The sequence below is a fragment of the Desmodus rotundus genome, chromosome 1 (assembly GCF_022682495.2).
Source record: "Desmodus rotundus isolate HL8 chromosome 1, HLdesRot8A.1, whole genome shotgun sequence".
Taxonomy (NCBI): Eukaryota; Metazoa; Chordata; class Mammalia; order Chiroptera; family Phyllostomidae; genus Desmodus; species Desmodus rotundus.
Window position 1 is genome coordinate 190,196,693 of NC_071387.1, and position 12,842 is coordinate 190,209,534.

General features: G+C 34.4%; 1 pseudogene; it reads left to right on the top strand.

Annotated features, from left to right (window-relative positions):
* Window positions 1-10,330: 10,330 nt before the first annotated feature.
* Window positions 10,331-11,018, top strand: LOC112320958 (ras-related protein Ral-A pseudogene; annotated as a pseudogene).
* The last annotated feature ends 1,824 nt before the right edge of the window (window positions 11,019-12,842 follow it).

Here is a 12,842-nt window from a genome sequence, read left to right on the forward strand (position 1 = left end):
TTTTGTATTACATATTCATTCTTATTAATATTGATTTATACTCATGGATATAAAAATATTGTTTATTTTCTGTTCATTTGCTTTTCTGATGATTTTTCTTATAAAGTAAGACCAAAGGAAATAGAATATATTATCATATGCCTCTTACATTTAACAAATTCTAACAGGAATTTCAGGAACTGTCATATACTCTTTCAGCTGGAAAATTGTTTTAAAATGATTAAATCTTCAGCTCCAAATTCTTCCCCAAAGGTGCATCATTGATATTATTATCAAAAGTGCTCTATGTTATGTGCTTGCTTATTAGAGAAGGATGTAGATCAGATTACAAATAGAAGATTTTTAAATAGTTAAAAATATTTCCACTCTATTATAATTGATTTAAATATGACAGAATGCAAGTTTTTACAATGCTTCAGGACCAGTAACAGAAAATAGCTATAATAAATTTTTATATTAATGGGAAGTACAAGGTATCTTTCAAAATTAGATTTTGTTAAAATTGGGAGTATTTACAACCTATGTTAAAATAAAATAAATATTTACAGAAATCTGGTACTTTAAAACAGTTTTCCCTGTATTTTCAATAGGTCTCTGCAGAGATTTACATTTGATAAACAATACAGTGTCTTTACAAAAAGAAAATTTGTGACCTAAAAACAGCATGAAACAAAATGGTGAGAAAACATGATCCTTAGTGACTCTAAGCTTATTTCTTTATTTTTCAATTGATTTTGTACATTGCTTTGAAGTATCATGTAATTGTATGCTAATTTTAATCATCATTATTTGGCAATACACATTTTAACTCCCATAGTGGAAAAAAATGAGAGCAAATTCACAAAAGACAGACATAGGCTTATGAGTCTCTCAGGATGGCTCTAATACTTTGTACACGTACAGAATGGCAGCTTCATTTTTACCAACTTTTCTGTAACTCTGTCACCTTAACCACATCATGTAAAGCCAGAATCTTCCGACTCATATACTCTTCTGCCATCTACCAACTCATAATATCATGCCCTTCTGGCCAAATGGAGTATTCAACATTTCGTTTCTTGAGAATCATGAACTATTTTATTACCTAGATGGAAAAACTAAGGTCTTGGGGGCTGAATTGCTCTTCAGTGTTATGAAGAATATCGGTTTACAGGACTGAAATCAGAGCTGGAGCCACACATTCCTTTTCTGTTAGTATCTGGGTGCTGTCAGTAAAATAGAGGGGATCTAAGGTTTTCTCATTGCCTTTGCAGAGAAAGTCTCTTTCACTAAGTATTAATGTAAATTCATGTTTCTGTGCAGTAATTAAATTTACTGCGAAATTTGGGAGACATGTATTACAGCATTATTTCTCAGGAAGCTGCTTCACAGGGCATGATGGTCCCAAAATTTAAAAACAAAACAAAACAAATACTTGGATTCAGTTTTCAACTTTTTTCATATTAGTTAAATAAATTTTGTAATTTAGAAATGTCATACCTATAAAACAAAGTAGCTACACATATCAATATGAATCATTTGCTTAAAAAGTGATTAAAAGTTTTGAATTATCTACTTACAGTTTTTATATTAATTGAGTTTTTAAAAATTTCATTGTAGTTCTTCAAAAATTTATTTGGTCTAATTAGATGTTGAGATGATAACAACTAAATTCTCATTCCAATGTTTAGAGAAATGACCACTATTTCTCCTAATATCTGAAGAGATTCAGCCACTGGGTCTAGAAAGAAAAAGTAGAAATCTCACAGCTCCGCTGCAAGAAAGTTAATTGCGCACCTTCCATTATTTCAGTGTAAATATAAATTAGCCCATTGCCTGTAACTTAATTGCTCAATAGGTATTCTGATTGTTATAGTATTAATTAGAGGAAGAAGAAGGTAATAAACAGAAAAGTACACATTACTGTTCAACTCTGAAAACAGGGAGTCTTAGTATGTTAACTTGACGCTCCCAAGCATGGGCGAGTAAAGAACATGCAAAAAAGTTGGGCAGATGAAGAGATATGTTTTTTAAACACAATCCCAGAAATTGTATGGAAGTGCCAAAATGTGAGGTATTTTAAAGTCCCCAATAAGGAGTTCGGATGTAACTACAAAATAAACAGGGTAATGACATTGCTGAACAAGTTCTTTGATGTAATGGACATGAAATAAGGGCGGGGATTAAAAAGAAGTAATGGAGTCATCAAACATATGTATAATATAATGAATAAATGTTAAAATGAGGGGGTCATATTAAAAACACATAGTTTTAATCTCTCTACTGTAGTATTCTTAATTATTAGGAGAGCTGTAAGCAGCACTGAAGGATTTAACGTAGTCAAGACACCTGAAAATGTTGCCTAGCACAGGTTAATGCAGGAGAGATATTATAATGAATTTTTAAAGTACATAAACATTTGCTCTTTTATTTGGCCAGCAACACTCTGATTTAACTTTGGGTTAAATTCATACTCTCTCCTGGGGGCTAAAAAGAGTAACTGAAAATAACACTTCCACCGCAGTTTCTCAAGAGGGGTTAGTTTGCATCTTGCTACCTTCGTGTTTGGTCTAATGAAGGGCTCGAGGAGTGGAGAAGGTTTCACTGCTAAGTCACTTTAATGAGTCTTGCTTTCGTGCTGCCCCAGGGAAAATGTGATGAAAAGGGCCATACCCATACTACAGATTTTTATTTTGTCAAATTAGCAACAGGCTATAGATTACATTAATCTATACTGAACTGGCAAAGAAGTAATAGAGTATCAGTTATCCTATCTAAGATGGTGGTGGTATTATTATTATTATAAATATTGCTCTTGAACATATCAAATCACATTTTCTGAGTTAACTACTTGTGTGCAAAACACTTGCCTTTACCAGACTGACTAAGTATAGTAATTTATAGCTAACATTGTATTCTGGCTCCTGGTCTTTTGTAATCCAATTTAATATAATGTTTAAGAAATACCCTGAGAAAAAATATTTTAATTATTTCTATCTATGTATGTGGATGTTTGTAAAAATAAAATATAATGATTAGCTCATTATAAAACCTACAGATTTAGAAAACAAAATGATTTTTTTCCTCACATAATAATCAGTGGTATTTTCAATGGATTGTAGTCAGCCTGGTATCACTGATTTTTATTTGAAATTACTGTATGAGGCAACATAATAACCACTACTCACACTTCTCAGCTTAAGAAAAGATAAGACTGCCGTGCATGACAACTAGATAGACCTTGAGAATATCATGCTGAACTAAATAAGTCGGTCAGAAAAAGCTAAGAACCATGTAATTTCACCCGTGTGTGGGATATAACACTGAAAGCAACAACAAAGCAAACAAGAAAAACAAAAAAACAAGCAGTCATAGACACGGACAACAGTGTGGTAGTTGCCAGAAGGAAGTGGAGTGGGGTGTAGTGAAGGGTAAAGAGGGTCAAATATTTGGAGACAGAATAAGATTTGATTTGTGGTGGGGAGCACACAATGGAGTTAACAGATAATGAATCATAGAATTGTACACTTGAAACTGATATAATCTATTAACCATTATCACACAATACATTTAATTTAAAAAGAAAAAAATAAATAAAATTACAGTGCAATATGAATAGAAGTGGAGACATAAAAGATAACTAAATTAATGCAATAAAATACAATTCTATTTAATTTTTGCCTTTGGTACTAAAGCATTTCTAAGCAAGTAAGACATTGTCTTTGTCTGTTTTGAAATATTTAGAAAGAGTTTTGTTGACTTGCTAAGGGGAAAGACTTTGTTCTAAGACTTCAGTGTGAAACTTTGTCCTCTGGGTGAATCATTGCATATTTTTTAAATGTTAGATAAGAAATCATACCACAAATAAATTGAAGATAAAATCAGATGATCTACAAATAGGACATTGTGATGACACATATTTAAATTTTAATTAATAATTGTATAAGTACCTGAATATTAACTCTCATATGATTGAGGTAAATGTGGGCTTATTATTATAACTTTTATTTTATAAAAGTGCTAAAGATGCCGATGAACTAAAATGTTCCCACTTCTTTAGTAAGGTTCCTGTCCCGTAACTAGTCCCTCCATGCCACTCTTGCTACTAAACCCAATTTGACCATCTCACTGTTGCCAAAGCAATAGCTTTGGTCTAGCAAACTGTGTACCAAGAGGAACTCCCGAGTTCTCTATTTCTTTTCAAATCTGAGCAGTTAAAACAGCTATAACTGAGCTTCTCCAACCTATCATGTAAGTGCTTTGGGCTTTCAGCTCCCCAGAAAAACTGTCCTTCTGAGCTGTTCTCTTCATGAAATACTTTTAATAAAGTCTTGAATTAATGGCTTCCTCACATGTTAATGAGTCCCTTTCTGCAAAATTTCCTAGGACAGCATTCTTCTAATTTTCCAGCAGTAATTTTTCTGGAGTAATAAACTCATACATGAACACCTTAAGTCCTGTCAGAGAGACCTGCCACCTTGCTTACTGCATGTTAGGCCAACCACATGCTTCTGAAAGATGGAGTAAGGAAAATTGAATCTACCTCTTATTTTATTTTTACTAGCTGAAAACTCCTTGACTTCTTAGCTATTCATAATACTCTTCATATATAGAGATAGATTTCTCTGTCTGTCTCTGGAATAAGGGTGCTCATGTTTTTACATGCATCAGAATCAGCTGGAGGGTTTTTTAGATACACCCAAAGTTTCTGATTCAGTATTTCTAGGGTCGGGCCTGAGAATGTACATGGATGACATGTTTCCAGGTGAGGCTGACCTGGGAACATGTTTCAGGGAACATCCTTTAGAAACACTGTTCTCAAGTAGATTTTACTCCAAGGGAGTGCTGAATGGAGCTACATGAATTTTAGAACTGTCTCCTTTTTTTATAACCACTTTACTCAGGCGTGATTGACAAAAAACTGTACATATTTAATGCATACATCTTGATGCGCTTGGAGATAAGTGTATACCTGGGAAATCATCACTTCTAAAATTTCCTCTCACCCTCTTCTTTTTTTTCTCTCTTCTACTTCTATTATTATTATTACACTTAACATAAGATCTACACTTATAGCAAACTTTTAAGTATAAAGTATAATAAAAATTTAAGTATGAGCACTATGCTGTACAGTAGATCTCTAGGACTTATTCTTCTTACATAACTGAAACTTTATATCTTCTAAAATCTTTTTCAGGAAAGCTTAGCTTAATAGAGCATTCATATCATGTTTCTACCCAATATTGTTGATAGATTTAAAACTTTTACAAGTGTTCTCTGTATCCAAAGGAGGCTGAAAGAACAAATATTTTGAATAGATATTTTTAACCCACCATATTACATAAGATAGTGTAAAATGTTCTTAAGTTATTTGTAATACTTTTGTGATATGATTTTACATAAATGTACCTTGATTTTATGCTTAAACCTTTTTTTAAAGCTAGACAGTGCGCTGCTTTTAAAAAATCAACATCAGATCAATGCTGACAATTCACAAAATAAAACAAAGTCACGTTCTTTTCACAGGGCAAACTAATGCTGATCTTATCATGTAAACATGATAAGTTTATGATTCAACATAAACGTGATTAGTTATGTTGAATAAATTAGCTTTTTAAATATAATCAAACCTAAAATAAAAACTATTAAACCAGATTTGGAGTCATTTTCTTGATTTTTAAATAATTTCTAGGTCACTTAAGGTAATTTGTATTATTTTTGTGTATCTTCTCTTTTAATTGACCTTATGAAAATAGTTACATTATTTTATATGAAATATGCAAGTATCATTATCGTTAGCTAAATGAGGCTGTTTGTCTCACTTTGTGTAGCTACATATTCTTAGTGAGAAAAGCTAGTCATGTATTTTGCATGAGCTTGAAGAGCTGTTGCCCGTTTTTTACACATCATGCTTTGTGCTTAAAGATGAATAAATTGAATTTATTCTCATGAACATTTTATAAGGCAAGCATCTATTACTACATTATTTAGTGTAGTTTTCTTGCTTTGTTATACACAATATGAATATTCTATTTCCTAATGGAATTCCTGCCAACCTTTCTCTCAGAGAATGCATGGAAGTCCCCAAACTATTGAACATTAAAAATCAACACAATTTTCTTCAAAATATTATAATTATATATGTATATATGGCATGCATAACAAAACTTTAAATGTTTCTTTTTACAAACTATATGCTCCATATCAGAATAAAGTTTTATAATAATACAAAATAACCCATGCATGATATAATGAAACTAGTGATATACATTTATTGAAAGATAAACATATTTATAATATATACATGCATAAACAGAGAAACACATTTTTTGGTTCTTTATTAAAATATGGAATAATAAGATTTAATGGCAGGCCTAATAATTACTATGATTTTCATGTAATGACATCTACAATATAATAAAAATATTTATCATTTTTGTTGATGACATAGTCAGAGGTACTGTTAATACTACTAAGTACTTTTCTTAGGTTCTATTTGAAATAAAAGATGATACTTTTGAAGTCGAGGTCAATAAAACCAAGGAAATGTGTTTTTTTGCACCCCCATTTGAAGGAATCTTCAGTGCTAGGGACACCCGAGCAATTCTGTTGACTGCAAAAAAGGAACCCATGTGACAATGGAGGTTAGTCTAACAAGGAACATGCAGTGTAGAGACGCTCATCATAACTCTGAAGTTGTTCCTCTCAGAGAGCAGGACCAATAAAATGGCATTGGCCCCATCCAGGGAGCAAAAAGTATGTAAAACAAGTGGAGTCACTCATGTCAACCAAGATGGTTGGCAGTCAACCACAACACTGGTTCAGGAGGGAAACTACCTAAGTCAGAACAGACACGTCTGGCAAGGAAACATATCTGCCCACATGGTCGGAGCAGACATGTCTGAGACACACCTATGATATCTACACATGTGATCAGAATAGCCATGTATGCAGAGCAGCCACCCCTAGATAGATAGACCCCTGGGGAAGTTCCCCACTTGCCATCAGGGGTGTCGAGCAGAACAGCCACGTACCACCCACAGGCTCCTGGGAAAACTCCACACTGTCCGTCAGAGGTGCAAAGACATTTATCGAAAAGACTCAGAAGGTGGAGTCCACCACTTTCAAGGTATAACTGAGGCAGGCTCTACACCACTGCTGAGACAGCAGAGCTCCACACACCAGGGTGCTGCTCCATGCCACACTGATCTCCTTTGGCACCAGCTGCCTGAGGCTCTGCCCTGCTGGATGGAGATACTTCGCTTGCCCTGCTTCCCCCCTGGATCCAGAGAGTCTTCCTTGCAAAATGCTGACAACACCCTTGCCCACTGTGCTGTCTCCCAGACCTGCAGACTGAGACTCTGGGACTCGGTTTCAGTATCCCCCACTGATTGCTCTGTGTGTGTGTGTGATATTTTTCTTAGATTGTTAGAGTGTGAGCAGGATATTAATGCATGTTGATGCTCTACTTTGAGTGAACCTGCATTCAATAAAAGCTGAGTGAATGGCATGGTTACCGTGTGTGACTCTTGTCTGTTCCTTGGTGCCAGCTGCTCAGCAGGCAGCTAGCCGAGCAGTTGCCCGGCTGACTTACAGGGAAGACTATATCACAAACATCCACTCATAGCATTCTTTAAACAGTGAATCAAAAGGATCGGACTTGACTTATTTTTCTTTATAATTATGGATAAAATAGAAAATGTTCATTATATAGAACCATTAAAATAATGTTAAGAAGAATAAGGACACTAACTTAAAAACATCTTAAAAAACTATCTTAAAGCTCTCATTAAAATAATTTCCTCAGAGCTTTTAAAAAGTGCTAAATTAAGATGATAACTAAGTTTAATATTTAAAATGTTGAAAAATTTAAGGAAAATAGAGAAAAACTTAATATATTAATTTAAAACATGGGCATATGTTTCTGAGATAGATTCAGCACTGAGCTGATGTCTGTTTCCCAGCAGCATATTCCTCATCAGCTCATGAAAGCACTGGCCTGCCGTGGACCTACCACTTCTGACATGTAAAGAATATGGAGCTGAGGGCCTCTTCAGCCTTAGAGCATCCAGGTGCACATGTGTATCACAGAAAGTGATGTGCAGGAAATAATTTCATATGCACTCTCTTTTACTATGTATTTTGTAAACACCGTGTATTTAGACAACTATTAAATGTAGCTAATTTTTCTCCTTCACATAAATGTGGACACACAAAGGTTATGTTTATAATACACCGAAGTGGACCAAACTTTAATGGATTCTCCTGAAGAAAATAGTTTACCATGTTATTCTGCCCTGAAATGTTATTGAGTATATTTATTTTATACTTCAAAAATTTCCAAGTATCAATAGTAATATCAAGTTATTCTTAAGTAAACCAAGCAAATGGTCATCTGGGAAAACAAAATTGAATATATGTATGTATATATATGTACATATGTATACACACATGTATGTATAATGCCTAGATATGATATGTGCTATATGTAGCACGTATATACATAGTGTGTATATGTGTGTATACTGGACACATATATAGAATGTATATAAATAGTGGTTTTTGTGCATGTGTATATATTATTAGGTCAAAAAACTATCCAAATTGATTTGGAGAAGTAACTGAACTCTTAGAGAGTGGAAGCTGGAGAGACATTAGGAAGAAAGTTAAAGCTATTCTGAATTTTCTTATATTTATCTTTTATGTTTTATAATTTGAATGTCATAATATACAAAATATGATAGCATCATTATAAATTGTACCACTTTTTATACCTTTGATAAAGAACACATATCAACAATTAAATCATGATATGTGTTTTTCTTCAATTATCTTTTCAGCCCATTTTGAATGTAAATTGCATTTATATGAAAGATCTTGCAATTTCCTGTGTTCTCCATTGCATTTTACATCATGTGACAATCCTTTTGTAACCCAGTATCATTTACATAGTTGTATTTTATAGTCTTGTCTTCCATAAAATACTCCCTGTATGCTTTGAAAGGAAGTAAACAATTGTACTCTTTCTTCTACCTATGAATATTTGTCACAAAATTGTTAAATTTATACTACTATCTGTTTTCAATGTATTGGCTTTCTCTTCTAGATTCCTGCCAGGGATATATAAAAACCATTTTTACTTTTACTTCAAAATTATAATGCAATCAGTGTGAAAACCTGTAGAGGTAATTAATTCCACATTTAGTATCAATAAGGTAAAGAATCTAGCTGTGAAGACAGCAGCTTGAACAGCCATGACCACATCTGTCTGTACGCAGAAAACGGCATCTTTGTCAGAACTGCGTCTTGGCCAACCTCCATGGTAAGGTGGAGTGCTCGAACACACTTCTCCATTTTAAAAGTGATCAAATGGGGGAAATATTTATTCATTGACTAAGGTGCATTGATGAAAGGAAATGATTACAAGAGTTTTTTCTTGTATTTCTCTTGAAAATCACTTCCAGTGAACTTTGTACAAGAAATCTATCTAGTCCCATATTAATTCACCTTCATTGCTTATAAGTTAACATAACCTGTGTTTTCTATAAATTCAAGGACTGTGAAAATTAAAGTTCCCAAAGAATCTGAGAGCCTACTTTTCAAGAGAAAGAAAGCATCTTTCTGAGACTGTGACGAACTGAGGTAGGGTAATTATTTTAATGTTTCTTATTTACACACCAAATTAAATCAAAGACACCCAAAAGAAAATATAGTATATCTCTTTTCGGTATGTACTTATTATCTTTTAACAGTATCACATTTTATGAACAGAAATTTAAAAAAATCTATAAAGTCTAAAATGGTCCCTCTGGTCACTCGTAAAAACATTTAACATTTTTCCCAGGTACCCTAACCCCTCCCCTCTGATAGTTTTTTAAAAAATTAATTAATTAAATTTATTGGGTTGACATTGGTTAATAAAGTCTATGAGTTTTTATGGTAAAAAAGCTGACAGTATTAGGCAAAGAAAAAAACCCCTAAGCACAGACATTATGGTGATTACAAAAGGGAAAAGGGGGTGGGGGAGGTAGTAGAGGGTAAAAGCGGAAGTAGACTTGACTTTGGGTGGTAAACACACATTACAATATACAAATGATATATTATAAAATTGTACTCCTGAAGCCTATAAACTATTTTAACCAATGTAACTCCAATAAATTCAATAAAACAAAATAAAATAAAATAAAATAAAATTTAAAAACCATGCAAAAGATTGTAAGCCATCCTTCTGCTGCACCCTGCATGCAGCCTCATTGCTAGATCAGCCATGACTTCCTTTAGGTACCTGTGGGGCTGCAGGATGGCTGTGGTGCAGATTCTTCTCAATCCTTTGGTGAAAACTCTGTTACAGAAGATGGTTGCAAATAAGCCCAAGGGTCAGAATTCTTTGGCCTTCCACAAAGTCATCATGGTGGGCAGTGGCCATATTGGCAGGTCTGCTCTGACTCTGTAGTTCATGTACGACGAGTTTGTGGAGGACCAGGAGCCTACTAAAGGTCAGCCACCAGAAAAATGTAGTCCTGGATGGGGAGGAAGTGCCCATCTCTATCCAGGATACAGTGGGGCAGGAGGACTATGCTGCAGTTAGAGACAACTGCTTCGGGAGCAGGGAAAGTTTCCTCTGTGTGCTGTCTACTATGGAAATGGCATCCTTTGTAGCCAATGCTGACTTCAGGGAGTGAATTTTAAGAGTAAAAGATGAGAAGGATCCATTTCTGCTGGTTGTTAACACATCAGATTTAGAAGATAAAAGGCGGGTTTCTGTAGAAGAGACGAAAACCAGACCCAGTCAGTGGAATGTTAACTACGAGGAAATATGTGCTGAAGCATGTGCTGGTGTTGACAAGGTCTCTTTGATTTAATGAGGAAAATTTGATGCAGAAAGATGGAGGATAGCAAAGAAAAGATGGGTCAAAGAAAGGTAAAGTTTAGCCTCTTCTTAGAGAATCAGACAAAGATGCTGCATTTTACAATCAAACCTAAACTCTCTTCTTATGTCAACCACACTAATAAATGTAATTTGTAAGCATTGCCACTGAAGGCTCAATTGACTGGAATTACTTTAACATTTTGAAAATTGTTATGCATCCCTAAAAGCATGAGTTGCAACTGCACTGAAAGTCAGATTCACTTAAAAAAGAAATGATTGTGGCTTCACCAAGAAGCAAAGTCCGACTTATTTCATAATTGCTTACATTATCACAATCCTGAATGGCATGTATAAGTTTATGTTTTCAGGACAGCCTTTTTTAAACAGTTGAAGGGGTCTGCTGGGGTGGGAAATGGCAGAAAAAACTGTTTTATATCATTTAAAAATATCTGGGTATTCTACTGGCTTGAAAATGATAACTGTGACCATCATAGTTAAACTGTACCACCTTTTTAAACCATTACTATGTAAAATATAGAAGAAGAGTTATTGAAATGATTGTTGCATATCGTTAAATCGAGAATACTTTATCTGTGAACCTGCATTAATTACCTAGTAGTTAACTTAGAAATATGGGGCAAACTTGCACATGGAAACTTTTGAATATGCTTTAATTTAGAAACTAAAAAATACCCGGTTACGTCATTCTGGGTGTGTCCTCACTGCGCCAGGGTCCACTGCCCTGTGTGTCCTGGTGAGAGGATCCGTACCTCGTAAGGAGTACAACTTTTGCATTGAAGATCCTTGGGAAACAACTGCTTGGTAGTAGTCTGGCTCTTCAAATCCAGAGCTTCTGGTTGCTTTTAATTAACTATTAGTTAATAGTTAACTAATAGTTATTAGTTAAACTGTTTTCAACAGTAATTGAACAATAAGAAATAAATTTCAAAAAGGACTGTAATATTGAAAGCAGCTCTAGGTGGTATCATTTGTAGCAATAATTCTGAAATGTAGCAGGATTGGCAGCTTTTACAATTGTCTTTTTAAAAGCCTAGCAAGACAATATATACATTTTAAAGTTTAAAACAGAGAATTGTGTTTTGTAGTGTAATTAAGTAGTCATTTCACAACTTTGCCCCTGAGGAGCTAGTAAGTTGTTTACATTCCCTAAAATACCATAGACACAGGTGGTTTAGAGCTCAAGAGAGCAAGAATGGATCCCCAGAGGAGAGGGGTTCCAGCAGAAGGGGGTGGGGCTATGAAGGCAGAAATAGCAGTTGCCCTCTACACATTTCCTAGTGCCACAAAATGTGTTTAGTCTGTTCTCTACTGATGAACATTTTGATGTTTCCTATTGAAACTTTTGTATGTTTCCTATTATACACAGTCATCTTTGGGTATTTCTAGGTTTTTGTTGGGTTGTTTGCATTATTTTCTAAAAATACGTTGCTAAATCAAAGAGAATTATTATTTTAAGACTTTTTATGTGTGCAATCAAATTTCCTTCCACAAATTAAACATTTTTTACCATTTCGGAAGTGTGTCTCCATCACATTATTTTTGCTTGATTTCAGTGGAAAGTGATTTAATCAAGAGGTTTCAAAATGGCCGAGATTAATTACGGCAGAGTTTATTCTTCTCTCACATGAGAGGTGAACAGACAGTCCAGGGTTGGTGGGGTGGTGATGCTGGAGCCAATATATGTCCTCTCCTGAAAGTTCAAAGCACAGTTTTGTCTCCTCCAATTTTCCAGGCATCAGGAAAAGAGAAATGCAATTATTTTACACGTTCATGATCCATCATCTCTCTGCTCGCTTTAATTGTCCAGTATTAGTTATATGGCTGCCCCTTAGCAGGAAGGGATGCAAAAAATACTGAGTCCAGCTGGTGTCCACATACTGAGCTAAAACTTAAGGGGCATGATCTTAAACACTTTCTAGTTCAACTGTATACTTTTTCTCATATAGATTTGAAATGACTTAATTTATAAAAA